The sequence below is a fragment of the Mustela lutreola genome, chromosome 3 (genome assembly GCF_030435805.1).
Source record: "Mustela lutreola isolate mMusLut2 chromosome 3, mMusLut2.pri, whole genome shotgun sequence".
NCBI lineage: Eukaryota > Metazoa > Chordata > Mammalia > Carnivora > Mustelidae > Mustela > Mustela lutreola.
Window position 1 is genome coordinate 23,952,657 of NC_081292.1, and position 6,374 is coordinate 23,959,030.

General features: G+C 35.6%; 1 non-coding gene across 1 annotated transcript; it reads left to right on the forward strand.

Moving 5' to 3' along the window:
• The first annotated feature begins 5,703 nt into the window (after positions 1–5,703).
• Positions 5,704–5,807, forward strand: LOC131828342 (U6 spliceosomal RNA). Its single transcript, XR_009352361.1, has one exon. It is a non-coding gene; the product is annotated as a U6 spliceosomal RNA (small nuclear RNA).
• Positions 5,808–6,374: the final 567 nt, after the last annotated feature.

The following is a 6,374-nucleotide window of genomic DNA, read 5'->3' on the forward strand; positions in this document are numbered from 1 at the left end:
GTGGGTCATTCCCGATCAGCAAGGCACTGGCCTTGGGAATATCAGAGGTGGTGCCACTGCTTGTCGTAAGAGACCCTATAAGACTAAGCAAGGAGTGTGGTCAAGGTAGCTCTCTTTCTTAATTTTGCACAGCACAAGCTGGAGGAAAAACACTTTAAAATTTGCAGACTGAATTAGTTTAGACTAGTTAGGTGGATGTTGGGCAGAGTTAGGAGAATTATGAATTAGTGTTTTAAGCCACTAAGTTTGTTATAGGGAAACAAATGAATGGAACATCTGAAATTGCTGCTTTTCTCTTCATTTGTTAGCACCATCATCTGCCACAACTAAAGTAGTGACTTTTCAGCTTTCCTCTTCTTCCTTCCTTCTCAACTTTTTATAGTCTCCACTGGACTTAACGAATAATAAGTTATCATCAGAAGTTGCATTGCTTTTTACTGAAAATTTTGTTGCATTTTTTCAACTAATTTACTTATTGTGGTATATCCTGTTATGCTGTATTATAAATTCATGTTTCTGTACATGTTCCTAATAACATGTTATTTTTTAGAGAATAATAAGTAATATTTAACATTATAATACATTCATGTTTTAGTTATACATGGATGGGCATTTTATGTACATGTGTTTTACAAAATTGATTAGGGGTTTAGTGTTCATGTGTATTGTATCTTAACTTTCCCATTTAAAATAATGGGAAATAAACTCCTGTTCGGCATTTCTTGCTGAGAATGTCAGAGTTTTCAGAAATGAATTGCTGATGTTAAATGAGACATGGCTATTTTTAGGATTTCTGCTTTCTGTAGTGGAAGAAGCAAAAGAGAGAAGGGGCTTCTCTGTTGGGTAAGCACAGAAGAGTGTCTGCAAGTGGGCGGAAGATACTGAGTTTGTTTTGGTTATGTTCGTTGTCTGATGTTTTCACACATAGGTAGGGAAGCCAAAAAGGCAATTGCTTAGTTAAAAAAACAAAAGCAAAAACAAAACAAAGCACCAGGAAATAATCAGAAACCACTGGAAGTTCTTAACAATGACTCAGTTGTATTTAGGTCAGATAAAATTATGAAAGGCCACATACAGTGGCCCAGGAGGTCCAACTCCAAAAGCACAGATGAACCCAATTATTTTACACAGATACTACCCAATGTTCACCCCTTTGAAGCAGGAAATTGAGGACAGATTGCTGCTGGTTATACCAGTGCTTTACAGAATCTTCCGTTTTAACTTATGTAATAAAAAGTTCTCATGGGTAAGAGTTATATTTCATGTGGCCAAAGCAATTGACTCAGGCCCCCAAAGAACTCAAACATCACTATGTATAGGAGAGAAATACAGCCACACATTTCTGTGAAAATTCCATATATGTACAAATGAGATGCAAAGAACATATGTTCAGCCATAAATATGTTCATGTATAGCAATCTTGTCCTTCTGGAATAATCACATGCAGGGACATTTGAGGAAATGCAAATAAACTACTTAGAAGTGTTCTTGGCACTTTGTAAGTGCTCAATAAATGTTAACTGCAGTAATAATATTATTGTTATTCTTTTCTGTCCGTTTCTACACCCCTTTCTCCTCCTCTGCTTTTTCTTTCTCCTCATATTCATTGCTTCTCTGGAAATGCCCTCATAGTACTTTTACTGATTCCTGGTCACCCACTTTCAGAACAGAATCATGATTAATTCTCTTCCTTGGCCATCTGCTTTTCCAATTAATTCCCTTCTAAGATCAATTTTACTCCTACATCCTTTAGTTCTCTCCTCCATCTCATGCTCTTTGCCACTGTCATGTTGAATATCCCTATCACTTTTCATCTAGAAAGCACCAGTCTCAAACCAAGGATGGATTGCCCACGGGCAGTGCTCTAAGGTTAGAGCACTGCAAAACAGGCATGTCATAAAGATGAAGATAATTCAGTCTTGATGAACCTTTTCAGGGTTTTTCTGCCAGGAAACCTAGAAACATATTGATGGTTTTTTTGCTACCCATTTCATTCTTCATAGTTAAGCATTGATTTTATTATGACCCATAGTCAAGTGCAGTAATACCAAAATATTTTCCAAGTTTAGGGCTTCTAAGATCTTATAATCTGACCTACCTCCTTCATTCTAGCTGCCTCTTTCTCATATACACTGCTTTCAGGAAAGTGAGTTCTTCTATAATGAAATTGCACTGCTCAGAAATTAACAGTGATTTATGGTGATAAAAAATATCCAAATTCCATAGAGATGTGAGTTAGGGAGAATTCTGTAATATTCTGGGGGTGTGAGTATAAAGAATGGGCTTTCATAGGGAAACCTATATCAGGGATAAGTAAGAGAAGATCATAGCCCACGGATGTCTCATCATCCTCCAGAGAGATTCTTTGAGGGCAGGGTATTTTGGATACTACATAGGTTTGTGTTATAGGTGTGGGTAACTTTCCATCTCTGAGCTACCTCTTGCTAGTGCATGTGGGAGAACACCTTTGATGCATGTAAGAGACCAGGCCTAAGGAAAGCTGAGCTCAGGTGCATGGGGATGGGGGGAGTGCGTGGTCTCTGTCTGCCCATTCAAAGGCAATCTGAGCCCAAGTATTTATGATAATCCTGCTTGTCTCGCTCCATAATTTATTAACTACTACCAAGTTTTGACTTAAAGCTACCTTTCTGATCCCGACACCCGCCTTTGCATCCTGTACCGTCTTTTCTCTCTTTTTCCCTTCCCTTCCCTTCTGCTTCGCGTTGCTTCCCCTTCCCTTCCCGTCTTTTCCCTTCCCTCCTCTCCTCTATTTCCTGTGCTGTTTTTCCTTGAAAGATTTACTCCTATTGGGATATCTACCACGTTGTGTACATCAGCCCTCCATCTCTACACTTATACTTGTTTCCAACATCAATTTCATGTTTATTCTACATAACGTTCAGAAATCATGTTAAATACCGCTCCCCTTCATGGGGTCTTCCTTTCCACTCACTGGATGAGAGTCTGGATGTTTTTCTGATGGGGAAGTAAAATATTTAGAAACCTAAGCATACTGTTTAAAAATTAAAATAGTTTAAAAAATAAAAATAAAAATTGAAATAGTTTTTGAGTAACTCCATATTTTTATTCTTTTCATCAAAACTAATTAATATACCCACCACCTGGTATATGTATTAGAGAGGGCACGGATTGCATGGAGCACTGGGTGTGGTGAAAAAATAATGAATGCTGTTATGCTGAAAATAAATAAAAAATAAATTTAAAAAAATCTTTTAAAAAAGAGAAAAAAATTAAAAAAAAAAGCTAATTAATATAATAATGCCTTTGTTTAAAATTACAATTAATTAATGAAAAATGTAAGGGGCCCAGACTGACTTAGAGATGTCAGGATACTTTGTAGGAACTTAAGTTTTGTGAACCATATGAATAGGCCAAACCAACATATCAGTTTCAAGCTTCTGTTAAAAGTGACTACAGACTTCTAAGCAACAATTTCTATAAAGCTTTGTCAGTCAAGCAATGAAATGTGAACTTCTTTAAAGAAGTTTATAAAATTGCATTATTTACAAGTTTAGGAGTATATCATATGTTAAATGGAAATGATTTTTGATATAAAATATAAAACTCAGGCAGGACCTGAAAAGACTAAAGAAATAAGACCATACTCAGAATAGACATATATTAAACTTTGAGAAAGTATTAAGAGGAGTTAAGGTAAAAACTCATGTGATATCCAATTGCACCTAAGCAGTGGGCACAGAGTGTATTTCAGAATGGTGTAAAATTGTTTCTTGCCTAGGAATATGCCCTAAAGTAGAAGTAGAGGTTCTAAAATAATAATTTAGAACTAGTAAAAAGATGTGTAGTGCAAAAGAAGTATAATTTGTGCTTTGTTTTCTTGAACCATTACTACTAGAAAATGTTTCCTAAGTACTTATAATGTGTGAAAAAATATCCACAACACAGTGACAGACGTGGCTTCCATCCAGTGGTTCTGCTATCTGAGTAAGTCTGCTAATAAAGCAGACATAAAAACACTGGAAGGTGGATGACTTATATGGTGGTGATGCAGTTTGCCTATGCTTTTATTTTTCTGGTTTCTTCTTTGAGACATCTCCCATTGCTCTATGATTTAAAAAAAATGCCATGTGTGGGTTCACAGAATTACCTTTTGGTCCTGTTTTCTCCTTCATAAAGAGTCTAGTATGAGGCTAATGTTAAATCGGTATGTTGCAAATTAATGCATTCAAAGGCCCTAGTTCATAAGACACATTTTTGCTTATTCCATCTTTATTTGTACATGGCTAAAGTAAATCAGGCTTGCTAGAGGTCTGTGATGTGATATTAGCAATTTAATAGAGATGCTGATTTTGATGATGGCCATCAGAATATCTTTTTAAAATTTTTTAAAGATGCTTTTATGGTCATTACCTTTAAAATTTCCACTTTGTAAATAAATGGTAGGTTTTTTCCTGCAAAATAACAAGATAATAGGAGAATGAAAATTGCTGACAAGTAGGTAGCCTTTAGGAAATTCTGTTTAAGTGCTATTTCCTGGAGTAACAGAGTCTCTGAGGAATATGTGTCTCTAAGACTGGAGGACCTCAGGTATATTAATTGAATGCTTGATATGAAGAGGTCCTTAATGTACCAGTGAATTGCATCTGTAGCTATAAAATTTTGGAAGGACAGTGGCTTCTTTCAGTTGTGTTGTTTCTTGTTACCAACAAGGATAGACTACAAAAGTAATAGAGAACTACAAAATGGACAGCTCAGGTCCCAAGGACTGTTTAATGACCATCCCTTTAATTATTTATTCATAAATCACATAACTGTTAACTAACTCTGTGCCTAGAGATGATTTGATACTGTCAAAAACACCTGTCATGCTAAGAAAATGATAATCATCTCTTACAATTAAGAATTACAAAATTCTCAATCTTTATTGTCTTTTAATTGTGCTTATGTTGTAAAAAACATTTTGTGAATTCCAATCACAGAAAAAACTAAGAATGCGAGTACGTTGATATTTTTGATACTCTGTTAGATACTGACACTCCAGCGGATAGGAGTGATATCTACGCATTAGCTAGGGTAATAGTTGATTTTATTAGACAGTATTGTTAGGTGTATGTATAAATGCATTGTGATAATTGGTAGAGTGAAATGCTGGTGTCAGCACATAAATAATTCATTCAGAAGAAGGCATTTGCTATTGTGTCAGTTAGTTACTTGAGAAAAGCCATTGTAAGCATTTGTTGAGGAAACTGAGAATACTAGGTTTTGAGATTTAAAAAAAAAAAATCATCTCCAAGATGACCAGTATTTGTGTATCAAAGGATGGAAAAACAGGTGTTGGGGAGAAATGTGGTTGGAAAGGTAGGCTGTATTCAGATCTTGAAAAGTCAAAGGTCATTCTAAAGAGTATGGAATTTGGGGCGCCTGGGTGGCTCAGTGGGTTAAAGCCTCTGCTTTCAGCTCAGGTCATGGTCCCAGGGTCCTGGGATTGAGCTCCACGTCGGGCTCTCTGCTCAGCAGGGAGCCTGCTTTCCTTCCTCTCTCTCTGCCTGCCTCTGCCTACTTGCGATCTCTGTCAAATAAATTTAAAAAAAAATTAAAGAGTATGGAACTTTAAGTAGAAGGGTAACAAAATTAACTATGCATTTCACAAGAATCGATCTGTTTATTACCACTGTGGATACCACTGTTACCAGAAAATTTATTTAAAGAAATGATGATCCAGTGCTCACTTTGGTAGCTCCTATACTAAAATTGGAATACTACAGAGATTAGCATGGTCCCTGCGCAAGGATGACATGCAAATTCATGAAGAAATAACAACTCAAACTTCCCAAATCTGGGAAAGGACGTGAACATTCAGATTCTTGAGGGAGAAAGGATATCAAATAGGATAAATCTAAATAGGTCTATATGAAGACAAATTTCAAGGTAGTTGACACAAATCAAAAACAAAGTGAATTTTGAAAATTGTAAAATTTGTCACATGCAAGGGATCCCTCATAAGATTATCTGAAGATTTCTTAGCAGAAAACTTGCAGGCCAGAGGGGAGTTGGAAGGTAAGTTTAAAGTATGGAGGAAAAAAAAAACTACCAAACAAAAATACTATACATAGCTGAACAGTTCAAAAACGTAGGAGAGATAAAGACTTTCCCTAACAGAAACTAAGGGAGTTCATCACTTATAATCTGCTTTATAAGAAATACCAAAGGGATTTCTTCAAATTGAAATGAAAGTATGCTAAACAACACAAAAGTACATGATCCCTGGTAATGATATATATATAAACAAATATGGAATACTATATTATAATGGTGATATATAAATCACTATTAATTTTAATATAAAGATAAAAGCACATTAAGAATAAGTACAACTATAAAATTTATTAATA